This window comes from Athene noctua, chromosome 1 (genome assembly GCF_965140245.1).
Source record: "Athene noctua chromosome 1, bAthNoc1.hap1.1, whole genome shotgun sequence".
In the NCBI taxonomy this organism is placed as follows: Eukaryota; Metazoa; Chordata; class Aves; order Strigiformes; family Strigidae; genus Athene; species Athene noctua.
Genome location: NC_134037.1, coordinates 3,485,684 through 3,507,612, shown reverse-complemented (window position 1 = coordinate 3,507,612; position 21,929 = coordinate 3,485,684). Strand labels below are relative to the sequence as shown.

The window sequence follows — 21,929 nt, the reverse complement described above, 5'->3', positions numbered from 1 at the left end:
AATCTCTACTTCCTAAAGATTTATAAAGCACAGAAGGAGGGGAAGGCAACAGAAGAGCTCGGGTGTAATTGCCTCCCTCCCCAAAAGGCTCCACGTAAACATACAAATAGTCCATACCCAGTATGAGTTAACACAACGCTCCTGCAATACACACACACACCCCAGCTCCTGGTAAACAGGCTAAGAATAGGTACAGGGACAGCAAAGCGACCAAGCAAGACACCCCTGCAAAGCAGCATTAAGCTGGCAAGAAACAGTCACAATACTGCTTTTGCTTTAATCAGTTATAAGAAGAGGAAATTCACTTTGCTTCTTTTTATAATACCTACTCTATTACATTTGTCAAACAGCTGCCACATTCTGTCCCAGATAGAGCTGCTTGCAGTGGTAACCAAAAGGATCGCTGTGTCTGCGCATGTATTATAGATCAGAGATGCATATTAAAACAGGCTCGAGATCTGTCTAGAGATTACATGTCACTCCTTCCAAGTCAGTGGAATTATACAGAGACGCAAGTCGGTGCAAAGCCTGGGTCGTACTTGTACAAACTACTCCGGAAGATGCTCTGGGCCTTGCGGCCCAAGAAACGTTGTCTGAAGCACAAGCTCTCTAAGATAGACATTCGATGGGTGCAAAACCATCTTCTGCCCTGACAGCTCCTTTGACAAGGAAGAAATAATTGTGTTGCTTGGTCTTTCTAATCAAAATCACTGTCCCAGCAATGTAAAAGTAATTTCCAGAGAAAGAGGTCTGATTCCTAAAGGGGGGGGGGGGGGGGAATTAGCTTCTGTACAAAAGCCTTGAGATACCTGCCAGCTCCAGCTCAATCGTTACTCCTAACTAACTACACCCTTGAGACACTTGCAAAAGGCTTCTTGCTATTCATCACTGCCACAAAGTGAAAACAAAGTCAGAAGACCCTGGAGGCAAAAGTGAGAAAGCAACTGCAAGACTTCTTTGAATCTTTTTATTATTTTCATTAAATCTTAATTTTGGTCAAGGATTCTAAGATTAACATCAACAATAACACTTTGCAGATGTTACTGATGTACAGCTGAGGAAAAGTAGCCTCAAACCTGTTTTATAGGTAAGAGGCACAAGAAGTCTGCAGACTACAAGAGCCCAACAACAAAAAACAAAGAGCTCCTGGGTCTACCAAATCCCACCTGCTCTGCTAGCATGTCAGAATCAACTCTGTGTTCTGCTTTTAGTAAGATCAACGAAATAACAACCACCCAAATTTTTTTTTTTTTACAAGATCCTTGCAAGGACAGCTCTTGCCTTTCTCCAGGTCCTTGTTTTTGTTTCCTGATGCACGGTTGAGAACTTGCAAGGAAAGGCTTAACAACAGCTAATTGTAAGACGCCACAGTAATTAGTGGCAACTTTCCAACGCATCCATCTCTGGCTGGTTTTCTGATAGCTGGCTCCTCCTCAATCCCCACATTAAAATGAAGGTACACAAGGTAGGCGGCACATTCATTTACAAGTACCAAGGTCTTCCCAGGAGAGATGCCTAAGGAAAGAAATATCTCACCTAAACAACACATCAGTTGAGGTTTTTTCTTACCATTTGCTAGGGGACTGCTATCTTTATCAATGATCTGCGAATGATGTTAACCTATTCACTGACATATATTATTAGATGTACAGTGAGTTTCTGGGAGTCAGGCTCCTGTATCATACGTTGCCTCTGGCCAGCGCGTTACCTCTAAATGAGGAAGAAGGATCATACTGTCCTGTCTTCTGCCCACCTGCTGGTTACACATCGCCGCTTTGATGTCACTACTCCACTTCTATCAAAGGTTTCCGGCCTGTTTTATTTGCAGACCCTTACAAGCTTCCCCGCAGACACAAAGGCTGCCAATAGCAAATTCGGGACTGCTTTGCTTAAGACTTTACAGACCCCTTAGAAAGAGGCTCACACTATTGCTCTATATATTTAGGCTCTGCTCTCAACTCTGAGGCTCCCTACTTGTTTGGCAGCTCTTCTTGTCACAAGCTCCAACGCTTTCATGCCAACCTTTTCCAGGCGTCATCTGCATGTCAGCAGTACTCCACAGCATATACTCCACTCAACACCAACACAATCCAGAACACATCACTTCCCACTAAGTGCCTACACAGAGCAGACCTGCAGTATAATTACTTCCTCCTGCCCATAATAGAAACACTAAAAGACGTGTACAAATTTCATACCAATGCACTCCTGCATTACATATGATGCGGAGGCATTTAACCAAGGGAGAAGGAGTCTTTCCCACATTCAGTGACGTGCTTAATTGCATCACATTCAAATCTGGACCCAGGAGGTGGGGTACATACGGGGTGGGGAACAGAAAAACTTATCTTTGCATTAAAAATTGAGACGTGTTGATGGGACAGAGTGGAGGGCGTTGATGGTTTTAATTGAACTGCCTTTCTATAAGCAGAGGACCCAATTTCCAAGTTCCACATTAAGTTGCCAAACTTGAATTCATCATCTATTTGACTGGAGTTCAAAAGTTCTCAACCTGTCGAGAAGCATTCCTTAAGGAAGGCAACACACGCATAGAACAATTTATTTCCTGCTCAGCGGCATTTTGTCTTTCAAATAAATATAATTCACTTCCAAATGGATTCATAGATGACCAATATACTGGCATAGATTTGAGATGACTACATAGCTCCACAATCCTTTCGTGTTACACAGAAGAGCTAGCACAAAACAGCAAGAAAGCTCAGCCTACAGAGTCAGATGCCAAAATATACGCTTCAGCACAACAATGCTCATATCAAAACACAACAGGAATGGAAACAAACCTCAGGCCACTTGCACTGCCACTATCCCTACAAAGAAAGTCAGACAGAAGATACCTGCAAGTATTCTGAATCACAAAAAAAAGGATTTTGTGAAACAAGGCAGATAAAAGGCTAATCAGCTGGAAACTGTACGATAAAAATGAAATTAAAATGTTATTTGTGCAGTGGAAAATGTTATTAGCATTTTGTATTAGAAGAAACTTGAGAGGGCTTCTTACATTCATGGGTTAATCCCATGTTCTGATACTACTTTCAGGCAGCCATTTGTGTTAAAGAAGCGACACACTTTCTTCATGCACCAAAATTCATGAACAAGGGGAAGGGCAGGGGATAGGCAGAGAAAACACCACCCCCACCCCCAACTCCAGGCACTGAGATCCCAACCGTTTTAGAAACTGACTGTAAGGGCAGAAATTCTGAGACTCATTAAAACACACACCAAAAAATAAAACCAACAAACTCCTTTATATCCATTAGTGGTTACAGATTATCTGTGGGTTTGGAGCTTTAGGATCCCCTCCCCCCCCCGACAAACATAAAATATTGATTTTCTTGATTTATAAGTCTCAATTTTCTGTATTTCACTTGATTTTATCAATGAGGGACAGGTCACTTTATAGTGTTAGTGCTTACTTCAACATAGCCCTGAGAAACCGCTATCTGTGAGTTAGCAGGGGCAGATGCCAGCAGAGGGAGCACAGCACACCTACACACTTCTTACAAGAAAGACTCGGTATCTTAAACTTCCTCAGCAAATGCTAAATTTTTAAAACATAAAGATATTGGAACTTGCTTTAAAATTGCTACAGTCTTGTAGGGAACGTCCAGCAAGTCAAGGCAGAAGCTACAAAACGTCCTTTCAAATCCATTTGTGATATAGTCAGTCCTCTAAACTGCTCTTGCTGGTAACAAACAACAATTAATAGCAATGATTTCACAAAAATGGGATTTCAATTTGCACTTCAAAACCGGCCCTGCAACTGCTGCGTAATAACATCAATTTACCTGGTCGGCCAGTGCTCAAGGCTTCCTACGCCCAGGCAATCCAGAGATTGATTAGCTCTAAGCCACAGAGCTGTACATGCTTCTGTCTTTATCCTTCCTAACAAACCCCAAAACCTCAAACTGCCTTTGCACCTCTTCTTATGGAACATCCACCAACATCATTTGCATCTGACAAACCACCATCTAAGCGGCAGGAGCCAAACTCAACCACGACAATCCCCAGTAAAGAGTACTTTCAGGTATTCTCCAAGAACAAAACTATGGGCTCTTTGCTTTTGAGGATATGTCTAAATTGCAGCCACAGAACTGTAAGCATGCTCGTGCCAGCTCTAGCCCAGCAAGCACAGCCTGTGTCAGCAGGGGTTGTAAGAGACAACTGGAAGTCCCAGCTGTGTCCCCCAAATCCCACATGAACACTTGCCCTACTGTCTAGCCAGATATTAGCAGAGACAGGCCTATCTGTACCAAAAGGGTGCAGATCTAAACATGCCTATGAGTATCCCTCGCCTTTTTCACAAGGAAGCAAATGAAATCCCCACATATTTTGCCTGCTGGGTGGTTAAAATGTAGGAATCCCAGGCTGGGTTCAGATTCATTCATTACAATAACAGCACAAGTTCCACCCTGGGTTAAAACCCCAGAATTAGGAGCTGCTTCAAAATGTTCAGTGTTTCTGCCCCAAAAAAGGGATGTTTAGCACAGCTCACAGGTAGAGAAGTGAGACAACAAGCACTGGGAAAATCTACCTGCTGGCGAGGAGAAAGGATTCAACGATCAAGAGGTCCCTTCCAGTTCAGTGTTTTTGTGGGGTTGCCAAAGCAGAAAAATTGCCTCTGGACTAGGAACCAATTCACATTCGACTGCTGTGATCTTGGCTTCAAACAGGGAGCATATGTGGTTAGCTGCATTTCCCACCCCAGTGAAATCATTATTGTGGGCAGGGGGAGGAATGCCCTGAGAAAACAGGCAAGGCAACTGGGAGAGGTGACAGGTATCCAACAGCAAGGAGAAAAAAAAAATTAAAAAAAATAAAAATCAGGCAGCAGAGACTGAAAGGAGAAAAGAACAATTACACACAGTCAGAAGGTGAGAGACAAACTCTAAGAAATTAAGATGATGGTATCACGGCATTTCAAGACATAATAGTCATGGAGAATGGACTCAAGATGTGCTCTGGCTCCACATACACAAGCAAGCCCTGGGAATGCATCAACAATGTTCAGCTCATCGGCTAAACAGCCCAAGAGATCCATGCTAAAAACATTCAGGGGAAGATGATGATGATGATCTTTCCCATCCCATCTTAACAAACTCCAGTTTTCCCATATATCATTGGGAAACAGTCTAAGTGAAGGCAATTCAACAATCATGTTTTTCTTGTTCTGCATATTTGCTGCTTTTGCTCTGACTTGACAACTGCCAAAATCCATCCTCACATGCAAACAAACATGAGAGCTAACAGTCTCTACTTGAAAAATTAGACAATTTCAGAAAACTATTTTGGACTTCCCTTCTGGAACAAGACATCAAGAAGTTCAAGAACTGTCTGTACTACAGCTGAGCTGCCAGAAGAATTTGGCTGTACTGTGCTCAAATGAAGACAGTCAACTACTCCGGCTTCACAATCTAACACTGAGCTGAACTGATGCAAAGTCCTATTTCTAGAATGAAAAACCAAAAAGAGGAGGCATCCCAAAGCCGTGAGCAAATACAGATAAAACTACATGTAATGACGGGACTCTCAGATGGTACATGAAGTTAAGGGATTTGTTGGGGGGAGAATATTTCTCTCTACCCATCACCACATGATCAGATTGTGGTTAATTTGCAATGCTACTTCTGCATAGAAACTAGGTTAAGATTGCTCATTACTTGATAAAACCTGACAACGTACAAAACACACCCCGTGTTCCAAGAATCTTACTACCTTAAATATAATAGATTTCTCCATGAAAACAGAAATATCTGTAAGATAATCACCTGCACGTGACACCCCTTTCAGGAAACAAAGCTTTTTAATCTTTATACAGATGTTAGATTTGCAGCCCGGAAAGCCAGAAATTCTAAAGCCAAGCTATCATATTGGGATATCACCACAAACAACTTATCAGGCACATGCATAAGCAACAACAGATCAGAAACCAGTCAACCAGACTCTCAGTGTTTGAATCTTAACACACACAGCAACAGCACAGCGTATCTAGAATGCTTAGCATCTTTGTGAATCCTTAACACCTTTTTAACCATTTCCAGCTCCTCGAGGCTCCAGATTGTTTGGGTTTGTAGCAGCTTAATGGGGTGTTGGGCAAGCAGCAGCAATGTATTAGCCCCGTACTAGGAAAATTTTTTGATTGAGGAAAGACCCCTATGTTTTTCAGCAAGAAGAGACCTCATGTGGGGAAAACAGCTGGGAGGGGGGGAGGAAAAAAAAAAAAAAAAAGAAAAACATGAACCTCAACTTCAGCAAACAATTCAGAGGAGCGCAATATGAGCATACCAGAAACGCTGAGAACCCCAGAGACAACAGCCTTGTCCTTTCTGTCCTCACCATCTCGTAAGGCAAAACCCCAGCAAGAGCAAGAGGGAGCACACACAGATCCTGAAGAACTTGCTGCGGCGACGGCGGGTGCGAGGGCTTTGTCAAGTTTCCAAGACACGGGACAACCCTGCGAGACGGCGACGAGCGCGTCGGGGTCGGGGCTTTTGGTGACCCTCGAAGCCGGACCGGGCGCTAGGCCTCAAGCCCCCACGCCAAAACCTTCCTCAGAGGGGGAGGAACGGGGCTGCACCGGCCGCGGGGGGAGCGACATCCCCCCAAAACGCGGGAGATGCTGCGGGCAGCCAGGGCAGAGGGGACAAGGGGGGGTCTGGGGGCCGCCTGCGCTCCGGCCCCTCGCGGAGTTAGTTGGAAGAGGCGGGAGGGAGGGCAGGGGGCAGGCGGGAAGGCTGGAGCCTGTCAGCAGCGCCTGGGCTCCAGGTGCGGTCGCAACCCTCCCGCCATGAGGGACCCCAGCCTTATGGGGACCCCCTCACAGCACGCCTCACCCTACGAGACCCCCACAATGTCCCTTGCTGTGTGAGGAGCCACCCCCCACTCCCCCAGCGCCCAAAGCCCTGAGGGACACCCTCCCCCACCCCCGTGTCCCCCAGCCCTGAGGCGACCCTCCCCGCCGGGGACACCCCAGCCGGGCCTCCTCCTTCTCCTGCCCGCCTCCCGCCGCCGCCGCCACCTCAGGGGGCTTCCTCCGGTAAATGCACCGCTCCCGCCACTCACCCGGCCCCACGGCGGTGGTGTGGGGGGGTGGTGCTGCGGTCCACCCTACCTCCTGGCGCCCTCACTTCTCCCTCCTGGAGGAGCCGCGGTCCCGGCGCCCGCCGTGCCGCCCTCCGCGAGTGGCTGGGGGGGGAGCCATAGCCGTCGCCTTGTCTTCCCGGTCCGTCCGTCTGTCCGTGCCCCCCTGCTCCCCCCCCTCCCCCCCCCCGGTCCGGACACAGTTGGTTTGTTCCGAGAAGCCGGCCGGTCTTCTCCCCTAAACCGCTGGATCTCTCACGTCTTCGGCCATTTCCGACCGAACCGGCGGAAGTTGCCGAAGTGGTGGCGGAACTTAACGGCCTCCTCCGAAGGGTGGGCGGAGAGAGCCGAACGGGCGGCGGAGCCAGCCGAAGGGCTGGAGGGGCGGGGAGCCGAAGCGCGGGGGCGGAGACTCTTGCCTCCGGAACCTGCCGGGAATAGCCGAAACTCCCCCGAAAGGGCCCGAAGCTGGCGAGGGCTCGCACAGCTACCGCCCGCCCTCTCCCGGTTCCGAGGCGGGGGGGAGCAAAGCGAAGGGCAGCGCTGTCCCTTTAAATGGCGGAGGAGGCGGAGCCGCGGCTCCCACCCCGCCTAGGGCCTGCCCACCAGCTGCTGCGCATGCGCACTTGCGCGGAGGCGCTTTTCCCGCCGAAAGGCAGGCACGTGCGCCGGCGCCCCTCTTCCCGCCATACACCCCCCCCCGCCCCACGGAGGAGCCGCCATTTCCTCAGCGTCCGACGCTGCCTTGCACTTGCAGCCCAGCTCTTTAATCACGGCAGCCTTGTTTTTCTTTAACTGTCCTCCAGCACCCCTGCGAGGCTGGAGGTCACCCACAGAGCTCAGACCCACCTCAGCCGTGTCGGTCAAAACCCTTTGCAGTGACTGCAAAGGTGGTCGGTCACCAGTCTCCCAGAGAGCCGGCCAGGTGATTCCTGGCAAACGGAGTTATGAAGACAACTATACTGTGAGAAGCTGATCTAAAGACATAAAAGACACTGACTGCAGAGCCTGCTTACAGGTACTAAAAGCCAGTCAGGGAGGGACCTGGGGGGGTTGACTGCCAGCTGGCTGAACAGGAGCCAGCAGTGTGCCCAGGGGGCCAAGGAGGGCAATGGCATCCTGGCTTGTGTCAGCACTGGCGTGGCCAGCAGGGCCAGGGAAGGGATCTGAGCCCTGGGCTCGGCACTGGGGAGGCCGCCCCTCGATTCCTGGGTTCAGTTTTGGGCCCCTCACCCCAAAAAGGCCATTGAATGACTCGAGCGTGGCCAGAGAAGGGCAACGGAGCTGGGGCAGGGTCTGGAGCACAGGTCTGCTGGGGAGCGGCTGGGGGAACTGGGGGGGTTCAGTCTGGAGCAGAGGAGGCTGAGGGGAGACCTCCTGGCCCTCTGCAACTCCCTGCCAGGAGGGGGCAGAGAGGGGGGATGAGTCTCTGGAGCCAAGGCCCCAGTGCCAGGCCCCGAGGGAATGGCCTCAAGCTGCCCAGGGCAGGGTCAGGCTGGCTCTGAGGAAGGATTTCTGTGCAGAAGGGGCTGTTGGGCGTTGGAATGGGCTGCCCAGGGCAGGGGGGAGTCCCCGGGATCCCTGGAGGGGTTGAAGAGTCGGGCTGAGCCAGCGCTGAGGGATCTGGGGGAGTTGGGAACTGTCAATGTTAGGTGAATGGTTGGACTGGATGATCTTCAAGGTCTTTTCCAACCTAGAAGATTCTGTGATTCTGTGAAAATAGCACTACAGATTTGAATTTGTTACAAAATCACATCAAGATCCAACCTGCAGGGTTTGCATTAACAGCACAAATAAATTATCGCTCATTCTGGACAAGGTACTTTTAAATACTAGAGTGGTGTTAAATGTCGTTAATGGTTAAATGTTGTTAAGTCACCACAGCTATATCAAATTTAGGATGACAAAACCCGAACATACCATCTAACAAATGGTGACTGAAGCAAAGGGGGAAAAAAAAGCAATAGAGAAGCAAAGGGGGGTGAAAAAAACCAAATAATGGTGCCAGGATCTCATACCAAAGCCAAGTCAAACAGGTTCAGTACTCTGCTTCCTTGCTTTATACACTTTAACTGTAATTTTGTATTTTAGGGTCCCCATGAAAGGCATTCATGTCTATGGGAATCAAATCCCACCCCAAAGCACACAACTGACAACTTTTGGGGGATTAGAGGATTTTCACAGGAAGAAACGGGGTTTTATCTCTGTAGGAGTGGAGAGGGTGGCAACTATAGTGCATTTCTGGCCACAAAGCTCCAGAAATCTCCGCGTTAATAAAACATGAGCACTTCAAAACTGCAAGAAACCACTTTTCCACCACTCTGCACTTTTTAACAGTCATTTACACATGTGTAAAGAATGCAAGGGGAAACTAACTTTTATACTGAGATGAAAAAGCGGTGGGGGGTAAGGTGGCGGGGCACAGGTCTACCCTTTGATAAACAATACAAAATCCAATCTCAAGCAGGGAACGTGCTGTACTGGAGGGCTGGGATAGGTACTGCAGGTTCAAAGGCTCTAAGAAACAATGCTTTCTATTTTTTCAGGGAAAAAAAAAACCTACGACTGCATTGCACAGTACAAAGACAAGCACCCGAATCACTGAACACACTCACGTTGTCCTAGCACACACATCTGTTTCCACTCTGCCACAGCTTGAGGTTTTGCTATTCCACCCTGCTCTACCTGAAGCTCTGCACGAGGAAATGGGGAGACAATAAATTCCCTTCAGGACCTCACTGAGGAAGAAATACAAGTGCAAAACGTGCACTTCAGGACACAACTCAAGAGAACAATTCTTCTCCCAACTCCCAAATGAAAACAAGCTTTACGGATCAGCAACCAGTCTGGCAGGTCTTTCTTTCAGAGAGCACTATCAAGGCTGTTACACATTATTGACGAAGACATCTTCAGATTTAATCCCCTTCTTTGTGTACTTACCATTCTTATTCTAACATAACAGGAGATCAGTATTAAAGGGGAGTTTTCAGTTTCCCTTCCAACAAGCCAAAAATCCACTGCTCATCTGCCTTCTATATATGCCAACAGAAAAAATTACTGTGCTCAAATATCCTCATTTTTCCACCCTTTCTGCTATCTGGGCTTTTCTTTTCTGATATACAGTATCCAAAAACACACGTAAAATTTTCACATCAGAAGTGGATCCTAATGGGCAGAATCTATAACTTTATGGTGAATAACAGTTTAAACAAGCAAGTAAGTTGCATAGAAAGTTGCCTGAATCCTTCCCTAGTGAGGAGAAGCCTTTTATTCCCACCAGCTTCTCAGCCTGGTTTTCCAAAGGAACAAGCCTTAATGCACAGAGCCAACTGACTGCACAGTGCCTGTCCTGTTAAAGACTTTGAAACTCCTTGGTGACTTTTAGTTGAATCTGGAAGAGGTGTGGAGGTCTAAAAATACTAGATCCTGCTCTATGAAAGCATGCAGGTGCAATGCAGACACCTAAAAAGCAGCTGCCATTTGGATCCTGCCCCTTCTCTCGACCTGCTCACCAACGAAACAGCCAGCTCGTGTGTGCTCCCAGCCAGACACCCAAGTGGGGTTTTTCCAGCCAGCAGCCTAAACAGCGGTAGGAGGTTTGGGATTCAGGGGGTGCCAGGGGCTACCAGGGAGGTAGCGATTAGGAGGGATCTGGGGGTTCAGAGTAAGGACAAGAAGGAGGGAGGTTTGGGGGTGGTGAGAAAAGGAAATGGGGTGAAGGCCTGTGATGCCTCACACCCTAGGAGACAGAAGAAATGGTGGCAGTCAGAGGCTACGGGGAAAGAAAAAATCTAAGAAAAACTGGCTTCATGAGTCTTCTCATAGAAGATACATCTCTGTATGAATTCATGCTGGGAACCTCCCTTATCACAGAACCACAGACTGGTTTGGGTTGGAGTGGACCTTAAAGATCACCTAGTGCCACCCCCCTGCCCTGGGCAGGGCCACCTTCCACTAGCCCAGGTTGCCCAAAGCCCCGTTCAACCTGGCCTTGAACTCTTCCAGGGAGGGGGCAGCCACAGCTTCTCTGGGCAGCCTGTGCCAGGGCCTCACCCTCTCACAGGGAAGAACTTCTGCCTTAGATCTCATCTAAATCTCCCCTCTGTCAGTTTAAAACCATTACCCCTCATTCTATCCCTCCCCCCTGATCCAGAGTCCCTCCCCCCTTTCCTGCAGCCCCTTCCAGCCCTGGGGGGCCGCTCTAAGGTCTCCCCGGAGCCTTCTCTCCTCCAGCTGAACCCCCCAACTCTCTCAGCCTGTCCTCACAGGGGGGGCTCCAGCCCCCTGAGCATCTTGGTGGCCTCCTCTGGCCCCGCTCCAGCAGGTCCGTGTCCTTCTGCTGTTGGTGCCCCAGAGCTGGACCCAGCACTGCAGGGGGGTCTCCCAGAGCAGAGCAGAGGGGGAGAATCACCTCCCTCGCCCTGCTGCCCACCCTGCTCTGGGTGCAGCCCAGGACACAGTTGGTTTTCTGGGCTGTGAGTGCACATTGCTGGTCACAGTCAGTTTTCCATCCACCAACACCCCCAAGTCCTTCTCCTTGGGGCTGCTCTGAATCCACTCCTCACCCAGCCTGGATTCGTGCTTGGGATTACCCCAACCCATGGACAGGACCTTGAACTTGGTCTTGTTGAACTCCATGAGGTTTGCACATCCCACCTCTCCAGCCTGTCCAGGTCCCTCTGGTGGCACATCCCTTCCCTCCAGTGTGTCGACAGCACCACACAGCTTGGGGCCACCCAAAAACCTGCTGAGGGTGCCTCCATCCCACTGTCCATGTCACCAACAAAGACACTGAACAGCGCCAGTCCCAACACCGACCCCAAGGAACGCCATCCATCCCTGCTCTCCACCTTTTAAGTAGTTTTCCAGTTGGCAGCTGCAACTGAACGCAGTGAATGAATGCCATCACACCTTTGTGCTGGCACAAAGCACAAAGGGTATTTTCTCTGTTTGAAATGGTCCCCACTCTACCTCTTTTATGCACCCACACCAAATTCTGTCTTCCTCATCACCCTTACTCATAAGCATTTCTCACATCCAACAACATACTGGTGTCTCCAATCTGCTATAAATTACATCAAGTCATTTCAAGCAGGTATTAAAGAGTTTCAGAGCCAGCTGATGCACATTTCCATGGCATGCTTCCATGGCCTGAAATAAACCTCAGAAAAACATCCATCGTTCCTCAAGGGAACAACAGTCTAAGGGGAGGACCCTGAACTTTCATCTTTTCCCTGCTGCGGTCCTTTTGGTAAATCTTATTTAACCTCTTTCTCCCCCCCTTCCACAGGAGACCGCAGCAAGGCCGGACCATCTGTGGATTTTACAAGTTTCATGGAATGTTTTCAGACCGCACTCTTAACCTCAGCCACTCCTATCAGATTTCATAGGATCCGGTCACTGTTTAGCCCCAGGGTGCTGTAGGTGCTAAACAGATAATACACATCGCTCAACCACGATGGAACGACCACAGAGCAAAGCTCAATTTTTAATCCTGCTGAGACTCTGCCTGCTTTCGGCCATCAGGTATCCCATGGCATGCTTCACAAGAGAGGAGATGTTAATCTGGAATGCTGGCCAAATTCCAGTTTAGATAATTACATTCTGATAATTTACATTCTCCCCGCAGTTTTTAATGGATATGGATTTCTTTTTTTTTTTTTTTTTCTCCTTACTTTATGTCATAAAAGCAGTGGCCTGGTCTTGTTCCTGCTGTTAGAGCAGCTGCCAGGCTTTGCAGCATAAGTAGCTGCATTTCAGTGGTAGGTGAAGGCATCTCAGTACATTGAAATAAAGCACTTTGAAGACCCCATGGGCACAAGAATTGTAACAATACACTCTACTGCTGGCCATAAAGCATAGCGAGGGCTAGAGAGTGAAATGAAACACTCAGTGGCAATATCTATGTTGGGAAAGGGAAAGTCAGCATAAGAACGGACACACGGACATAAAGACTTTTCCCTCCCAAATGCTAAGCCTAGTTTGGACCCAGTGCAGCCCCAGCTGGGATCCAAGGAGCAAATACAATGAACTAACAGCATCCTGCACCGGGGAACCAGAGCCTGATGGCAGGAGAGATTGAGTTTATAAAAGCAGTGAAAGCTTTTGGCAAGGTGCTGGGATGCTGGAGGACACTGTCTGGTGGTAAAGTGGGGTGAGGAGAAGAAATGTTCGTTCCCTTGTTAGTGAAGGCACAGTTAGTGTTTCTTATTTTACCTAGCTATTTGAAAGCAAAATCACGAGGCAAAAAATGGGGTAGAAAGTTTTGGTTTAAGGTGGAATATTACAGATCACACTCAGACTATGGGGAGTTGCAGTGCCAAATCAGACTCTTTGATTAAGAATAGACATTCTAGATAAATTCATTAAATGACTGTAGTATGGTTTGTTTATAAAACCATACACAACCACACTATGTTATTTTCTTCACGACAACCACAATGCCTGAAAGGGTAATTTTCATATTTCAGCAACAATGAAGTAAGTTATGAGAGATTAGGGCAGTGGTTACAAATAAACCATGAGAGACCAGGTGGCTCGGAGGATGAGTAGAGAGACACGTAGCTTTCCCTCCTCCCGCAGTATGTCCCAGATCATGAGCAACTGGGTGAACATTTTTCACAAGTAGTTTGTTGACCAAAATGTGGGTTTCCCCATCCCCAAAACTACCAGCAAACCAATTTCAGTATGACAAGTCACTCCTGGCTGCGGTGGAGCTAGACACAGTGTGAGCAGGTGAAGGTAGAGCAGATTTTCTTCCCCTTGTGTCTGTAACCACTCACAGCAATTCTACAGCAATTCTGTGAACCTAGCCCTCCCTTCCTTTGCATTTTTATTGTGACCTAAAAAATGAAATGCTTAGAGTCATGCAGAGCCATTTTGTGAGTGTATATCAAACCTAACCAGGTTCATTAACAGCAAGCTGTTACCACCAGCAGCCTTCATGATGGTGGTACCCTGAGAACAGAGGGATGTTGCACGCGAGCCACTGCATGGGTGTCTTTGTTGGCAAAGGAGCTAAATAACCAACTGAGCTACTTTCTCAATCCTACAGAGTGTCACTGCTCTCCCATCCTCACCCAGGCCCTGGCAGGGGATGTACAGTAGAGAGTGAATGTGTCTGAACACGCTTTGTTTGTTGCTCTTTTTAGCTAGACTTAGCTCTGTCATTCTAAAAAAAAAAAGAGATGAATCACCCAGCATCCAAAAAATGATCTAAAACATATATAAGTAAAATTTATCTACAGAAATAATAAAACCCCCTCCCATTAGATTTCCATATTGCAAAATTCCTGGAAATTTCAGTGACTATTAAGAAAGATGCGATCCAAAGCAGGAAGCAGCAACCCAGTCGGGTGACAGCCAAGATAAACTCTGAATGGATCCTGGCGATGACTGAGTAACGGCACAAAATACCAGCGCTGCCTCTTTGCTTAAGGCTCCTTCCCCTTCCGAGCCCTGCTACACTAAGGGATAAGCTGCATTTCTGTAAAATTCCCTTGAATTCCTTGAGTATTACAGCTAACCATGCTTCCCCTTCATCTCAGAACAGATGCTTTGAAGTTTTCCAGAGATACCCAAGAAAGAAGACACATCCAAATACCTAGACTACCCCCAAACTCCACCCTGGAACAGATGGTGAGGTTATAAATTCAGAAGCATCTGGTAACCACTGGTATGAAAAAGCTGGCAAGCAGCAGCTTATTCTGTTCTATTAAATATTCCATAATTTGAACTATATTTAAACACGAGTTAAAGAGAAACAATCATTTTGTTCGTATATAACATAATCCCAAAACACCTACATATTGTAACTGCTGTGTAGCTTGGGTATTACACTCTTGTCTACCAAAAGCACTTCTTTTAATTAAGCATTCAGCACTGTCTAAACTTAAATTAAAAGTGACTGCAAAGCAGGCAGTTCAGTAAAGTACAAAAGCATCATTTTAAGCGTGTGCTTTGTTGCACCAGACTACCAGACTCAAGGCTGCAAGTTTCCAGCACTTCAGCTCACCCTTGAGCCCACACAATTTGAGGGGCCTTGACAACCTGCCAGATTGCTGAGAGTGCTTGAAAAGACAGAAGACTCAGGGAACGCAGGCTCCGCTCACAGAGACCTATGTGCTTAAACCAGCTGTTTCATTTGTCCCTGGGTTCAGTTACCACAATGTAAACGAGGGATAATTCTTCCTACGTGACTGTCAGAAAAACAATCTGTTAGAAATTATAGTCACCATATCGTAAAGAAGGCTGGTAAACATCTACACAGGTGGTTAAGAAAAAAACCCACCCTCAAAGCCCCAAACCAAAGTCAGACCTGAGCATGCACGCTACCTACGGTAACCCCAAATCCACATCCAAAACTCTATTTAAATAATCTTTTGGGACACTGCTCCGTGGTTTGTTCTGTGAACTGAGTGAATCATCTGTGTTTGCTAAAAATCCAAAGCGATAGCATGCATAAAACGATCGTTCTGGATTAAAGTCACTTTGGGAAAAGACTGTAAAAGGCTGACTGCTGGGATTGTGTTAGAAGGTCCGCTGGAGACCCCACCGTTGGATTTGGATGTGTGCAGAGAGCTTTTGAAAACGACTAAAGAGAGAAAGAAATACTCCTAGGAATTGACTGATAAGGGAATCTTAAAATTCCAGATATAGAAGGAAGAACAAATACTAACAGCAGGGCCCTGTAAGTCCAGGATGTAATAGCCGACAGACTTCTTCACAAAATAGGCACTGAGCAAATGCAAGGTGATTCTGCTGGAGACTTTCAGCAAATAGTGAAGATGTAATAAAAGCTGCCTGTGATCACTCAATTCGAGCCTGTTTTCCACAAATCGGTTCAGTTTAAGCAAAATAAAAGCAGGTCTGCAAGGTTTTCGATTTCAGAAAGAAAAGTTGAGGTAATTAAGGGAACTAGTTTGTGAAGCTGATGGGGTTGATGCCTGAAAGGCTCCAGTGAGAAGACCTTGAAACCAGAGAAGAAAAACCATCTGCCATTTGCATTCTGAATAGAGGAGGTGAATAAAAAGCACACGGAGGGAAGCAATGAGAACATGCTGGAGATCGAAGATAGTCACGGTCAAGCCCCCAGACTGAATACAGATGCTGCTGAGCCGTTGAGTAATGAGGAGAGAACGTAGGGGCAAAGGTAGGGTGGGCTACAAGAAGGTCTGCCTGCAATTTCCCCAGCCAGGGGAAAATCAACTGAGCTGCTCAGTGTGCTCTGTTCTGGGCTGCTGAAATCTCAAGGTCTGCTAGCAAGGACTTCTAACAGGTGTACACAATCCCCTCAACTCAAATTGGGGAATTTTCATCATAAAAGCTTAGAAGTGCTGGAATGAACCTCCTCATCCCGTAGCCCATGTTTGAAAGTGCCGATGTGCATGTCTGATGTTCTCGTGTAACCACATGGCAACCCATCAATACCAGCCTGCTTCGACCAGCCGTCTCTCCCAAATCATGGAGGCCTCTACACAGAATATCTCTGCTCAGGAAGGAGGGTGAGAGATGGCAGCGCTCAGGGAAGTCACAGTTATCAACTGCAGACAACACTTGAGAACAGACTCTGAATCAAAACTTAAAAGGCATGGAAATACAGAGTGTAAAGTGCACCGTGAGATCAAAGTTACGTTGTGCTAAAATAGCTTGGCACCCATCTTTGATAAAACAACCGGTTTCTTTTGACAAAAGGGCAGTTGGTCTTATTTATTGGGATTTTAGCGAAGTGACAAAAAATCTGGGGACTATTAGTAAAGGGGGAAAATTGGGATCGATAAAGAGAACAGTGAGATCGATAATAAACGCTAGTGTGCATTAAGCGCTGCAGGTTTTTTTAAAAGCATCATTACAAAGTTAAATAATAATAAATAATTTTCATCATTTTCAGCACAATCTATTTCAAGGCCTAACTTTACTATAATGTACCAAAACTATTTAAATTAAAAAAATATATACATCTAAGCAGTACAGGCCTGCTGCCGAAATCGACCACTAAAACAGGGAAACAGTTGCCAGCTGCTGCTTTTTTTCCCAGTGCAGAAAGGATGCTTCTGTCTTTCTGCAGTTCACTCAATTCAGTTATTACTGCATTACAGAATCACAGAATCATCTGTGTTGGAAAAGACCTTGAAGATCATCCAGTCCAATCATTAACCTAACATTGAGAGTTCCCAACTACACCAGATTCCTCAGTGCTTCGTTGTCTCTACCCTTCAACCCCTCCAGGGATCCCGGGGACTCCCCCCTGCCCTGGGCAGCCCATTCCAACGCCCAACAGCCCCTTCTGCACAGAAATCCTTCCTCAGAGCCAGCCTGACCCTGCCCTGGGCAGCTTGAGGCCATTCCCTCGGGGCCTGGCGCTGGCTCCTTGGCTCCAGAGACTCATCCCCCCTCTCTGCCCCCTCCTGGCAGGGAGTTGCAGAGGGCCAGGAGGTCTCCCCTCAGCCTCCTCTGCTCCAGACTGAACCCCCCCAGTTCCCCCAGCCGCTCCCCAGCAGACCTGTGCTCCAGACCCTGCCCCAGCTCCGTTGCCCTTCTCTGGCCACGCTCGAGTCATTCAATGGCCTTTTTGGGGTGAGGGGCCCAAAACTGAACCCAGGAATCGAGGGGCGGCCTCCCCAGTGCCGAGCCCAGGGCTCAGATCCCTTCCCTGTCCCTGCTGGCCACGCCAGTGCTGACACAAGCCAGGATGCCGTTGCCCTCCTTGGCCCCCTGGGCACACTCTGGCTCATTCTCAGCCCCCCCAGCCCCTCTCTGACCGGCAGCTCTCCAGCCACTCCTCCCCAGGCCTGTAGCCCTGCCGGGGGTTGTTGTGGCCCAAGGGCAGCCCCCGGCATTTGCCCTCAGTGAAACTCCCCCAGTGGGGCTCAGCCCCTCGCTCAGCCTGTCCAGGTCTCTCTGCAGAGCCTCCCTACCCTCGAGCAGACCAACACTCCCACCCAGCTTGGGGTAGTCTGTGAACTTAGTGAGGGTGCACTCGATCCCCTCATCTAGATCATCAATAAAGATGTTAAACAGGGGTGGGCCCAACAGAGAAACCAACTCCAAGCTGAATCATTATGAAAATATTTCTTAAAATGAAAACCTTCCGTGTATTTTCTCATACCTGCAGGATTCTTAAGTGTTATTTGCAAAAGCACAGGACCGGAAATCCTGACTCTGATCCCTTAATACTGAAGTCAACCACATTGCGTAATTCCATTAATACATTTATCAGGCTCCATCTTCACAGTAATCAGGTTTTTAGTCCCTGTTACACAATTCCCATTAGAATGCTATTCAAGAACCTCCCTTGGTTTGAAGCCATTCTGCTCATTTCCAGCCTAAACTTATTCAGAGCCATTTGTTCTTGTGCCAGAATTGTCATTTAACTTAAATAACTCATCTCCCTCTCTGGTATTTACGCCAGTGTATTTATAGAGAAGGAATATAATTTTTCTTTGCCTCTTTTTCACCGGCTTACTGTCCAGGCTCCTTTAATCGTTTTGTGAACCAGCTTCTCTGTTCTCCAGATCATTTCTAGCAGACACCCTCCCCTGCACCATTTACAGTTGAAATCAATCTTTCCCCTACATGGACTAGGAACGCAGAGTACATTTTAAACAATGCCTCACTAAATCCTGTTGCAGTGGCATTCACGTTTCCTTGTTGCTGGTGGAAATACCTTGGGTGACAAATGCAATCTCAGTGTACATCTTTGTCACTGGAACATCAGAATTATCCTATGATCGTTTAATACATCCCAGTTCCAACACAAAAGCCCCAACTTTGTATCAAAGCGTGCATTACGAGAGCTTGCATTTGCTTGCAGGCAAGTAGCCCTCAAGTCATTCATTATTCTGATGGCAGATCCTATTTTTCCTCTTTTGATGACATCTCCAAATTCCATTAATTTCTGCTCTATCATTAGTTGATACATCGATTAACACTGGTCTTGAGACCAGTCCTCAAGCAACACTATTGCTACCTTGCCCTCCAATCCTTCTTCAGCCATCCTACCTTTTCTCCTGTGACTACCAGATTTATTGATGCAAAACAGCGAGCAAAATACTTTGGTTCCAGGTGATTGATTGAAACTGTCTTGCTTTCTATTTTTTGCCTTTTTATTCTTAATGAAAAGCTGACTTTTGCTGGTGGAGAACAACAAAGGCATATTTCTCCGTAAATCAGGCCTTTGGCTAAATTGGAAAGCTGTCCTATTTTCACAGTTGGGCATTTGTAAAAATTAATAAATTATGCAAGTCAACACATTTTATGTTAAAAATGGTAAATGAAGTTTCTTAATGACTAGTCTGACTTTTTAATTGTACTTAGGATTTATGTCACAAATTTAAAAAACAATTAGAATGCAGGAAAAAGGCATGTAAAACTTGTAGTTAAATAAAATTAAGCTAAATGTGCTGAATACATAGTTTAAATTAAAACAAACTGTTTCATTGTACAAAGGAATTCTGCAGCCTATAAATAGAACCAATTTCTATCTATTCAGCATGTCTTCAGGTATTCAGAATTTGAAACAAAATTAATTTCCATTCTCATGCAAAGGAAGAGCTGATGCTCAAGTAAAATGAATTCGGCAAAAACTACTTCATTAAACATTTTCTTTCAACCCAGATCACTTCTGCAGTTCAGTTGCCCTTGTTGTTAGCAACACTTTTGTTAGTGGGACGAAGGAAGAGGAACAAGAAGGAAGGTGGGCAGAGAGGAGCAGGACTGCTGCTAGCTGTAGTCCTGCCTCAAATGTTTGTGAAAATACTTTCATGGGTGCAGTTTTGGAGCAGACTGAGCTGATGTAGCCTGTACTCTGGACTTCTGTGGGCAGTTGCATTTGCAGCACCTTATGTTGGTGCTGGTGATGGCAAGATTGCAGTGCAAGACGGTTCAAGGAGCTCATCAAAAACTAAGTCTGTCAAAGAAAGTGATTTCTGTTTTTTCCTAAATGCAAACCCGTGTGTTCAGCGCTGGGTGTGCAAACACTGGCTTCTTTAGTTTGGTTACTACTCACAGATCTCCTTACCAGCAGATTAACAACCAAGTTGGTACGACTGTGCTTCTCAGCAGAGGTGGACACGTGCTGCTTGGACATAGTGGGAGAGAGGCCTGTGCACTCGCACAACCCCAAGCACACACACTGTCCCACTCCCACCCCTCCTCTCCCTCCCTATAAATTCATGCCTACACGCACAAATTCCGCAGAAACACACGGTCTGACAACACCACATCAGTTTGAAATCTCATCAGCTACAGAACCTACCGACAAATCTTTTTACGGTGCAAGTGCAGAGAAAAGCAGAGGTGAATGAGAGAGGCAAACCAGAGAATAAACATGGAAATCACTCCAGCTGGTGCGGGGAAAGATTTGATCTAGCGCAATACCTGCACTGCTATGGGTCAGGAATTGTTGGCCCCAGTAACCATTACCTCAACCTGAGCCTTAGAAAGTTGCTTCAGCTTCCTTATTGGTAGAGGAACAAATAACATTCCCCAGGTCGTCTTCATCCACCAGTCCTGAAGTGCTTTGAGATCATCCAGCAGATGGCAATACTTGTGTTTAATCAATACTACTACTAGCTCCCAAGAGAGCAAGAACAAACAATAATTTGCCCTTCCAATTAAAGCAATGTTCCACTAAAACCACTATGTATGTCGCGTTTTAAATTCAATCAAATTTAAAGATTAAGAAAAATCCTCCCTTTCTCCTACCAGTGACAGAACAATACTACTCTTTGCCTTTTTTTTTTTTTTTTAATTAAAAAATAGGTTGAACTTTAGGAGTATTATTGCATTTGAAGCAGGAGAAGCAGCTGAATAAAGCGCGTCGTAAAAAGATGCCACTGGGATCAGTTAAAGCCAACAAAATTGAAATCATTTAGAAGGAACGAAGCCAAAAACACAGAACCAGATTTAAACTTGGCGTATGCTGTGGCAGGAGGCCAGTGGAAGGAGAACTTGCTAGAGGAGTAACGAGAGGGAGGGCTCCCTGTTGCAGCCCACGGATCAGGTATGATGGGCCAGATAATCAGATGTCATCAGCTGGCACAGCTGGGATGAGATCAATGAAGCAATACCATTTTCAACTTGCTGAGGCTCCGTCCTGGCGTATCTGAACTCAGCTGTAAAAAATTCTCATCATATTAAGCCGTGCCGTTAATAAACACTGAGCTGTTCGACACCACTTGCCATCTTCAAAGAGCTGTAAAACCAATGACTAATCCTCACAACCACCTCCTTGGGTGCAGGAACTCTTTATAATGGGAACAAAGGCAAGATGGTGAAGTCGTTGGCCACAGCCCCTAAAAGGCAATTTTTAAAACGAGCTGAGCACAAGGCAGAAATTCAGGGCTCCCAGTCACACAGCCCCTTCACTAGGCAGAATTTCCCTTGCCTTTCTTTGACAGCGGAAGACATCTACAACCTAAAATATTTTCCTCCAAGCCTGAAACCGCATATATAAAGTTAATTCTCAGGTGGGTGTAAGACTGATTGTGTATCTTCTCTGCACAGGCACGAAGTGGCAGAGCAGCAGAGGAAGTAAAATGGGTGAAGTGGTGGTACGATGGAGATCAACAGGAAGTTTTAGCCACTAACTTGCATTTCAGCTGATGTGGTTTAACCAAGAAGGAAAAAAAGCAGCTGAGCCTACTAACTAGAAGGTCATTAAAACACGGTTCCTAGATTCTCTTTTCCACCTCAGTTTTTCCTCCAGCAAATAAAATGACCTTACAATTTACAAAAAAGCTATGAAAAAAAGTCAGGTTTGTAACAAACTCAGAGGAAAGATGATACGGACGTACAAAGCATCTCCGTTACTAATGCTCTGCTCAGCAGAC

At 46.7% G+C, this 21,929-nt stretch overlaps 1 protein-coding gene across 5 annotated transcripts in view; it reads right to left on the bottom strand.

The window, feature by feature from the left end:
* EXTL3 (exostosin like glycosyltransferase 3) overlaps nucleotides 1-21,929 on the bottom strand; it is a 157,447-nt gene that overhangs the window by 123,700 nt on the left and 11,818 nt on the right. For 3 of the 5 annotated variants that reach the window (XM_074895438.1, XM_074895435.1, XM_074895440.1), the window contains exon 1: nucleotides 7,081-7,360. The exons of 1 other annotated variant lie outside the window; for it this stretch is intronic. The gene's annotated coding sequence lies outside the window, so the exon portion shown is untranslated. Of the gene's footprint in view, nucleotides 1-7,080; nucleotides 7,361-21,929 lie in introns of those variants that run through there. One more of the 5 variants, XM_074895437.1, reaches the window with a different exon arrangement.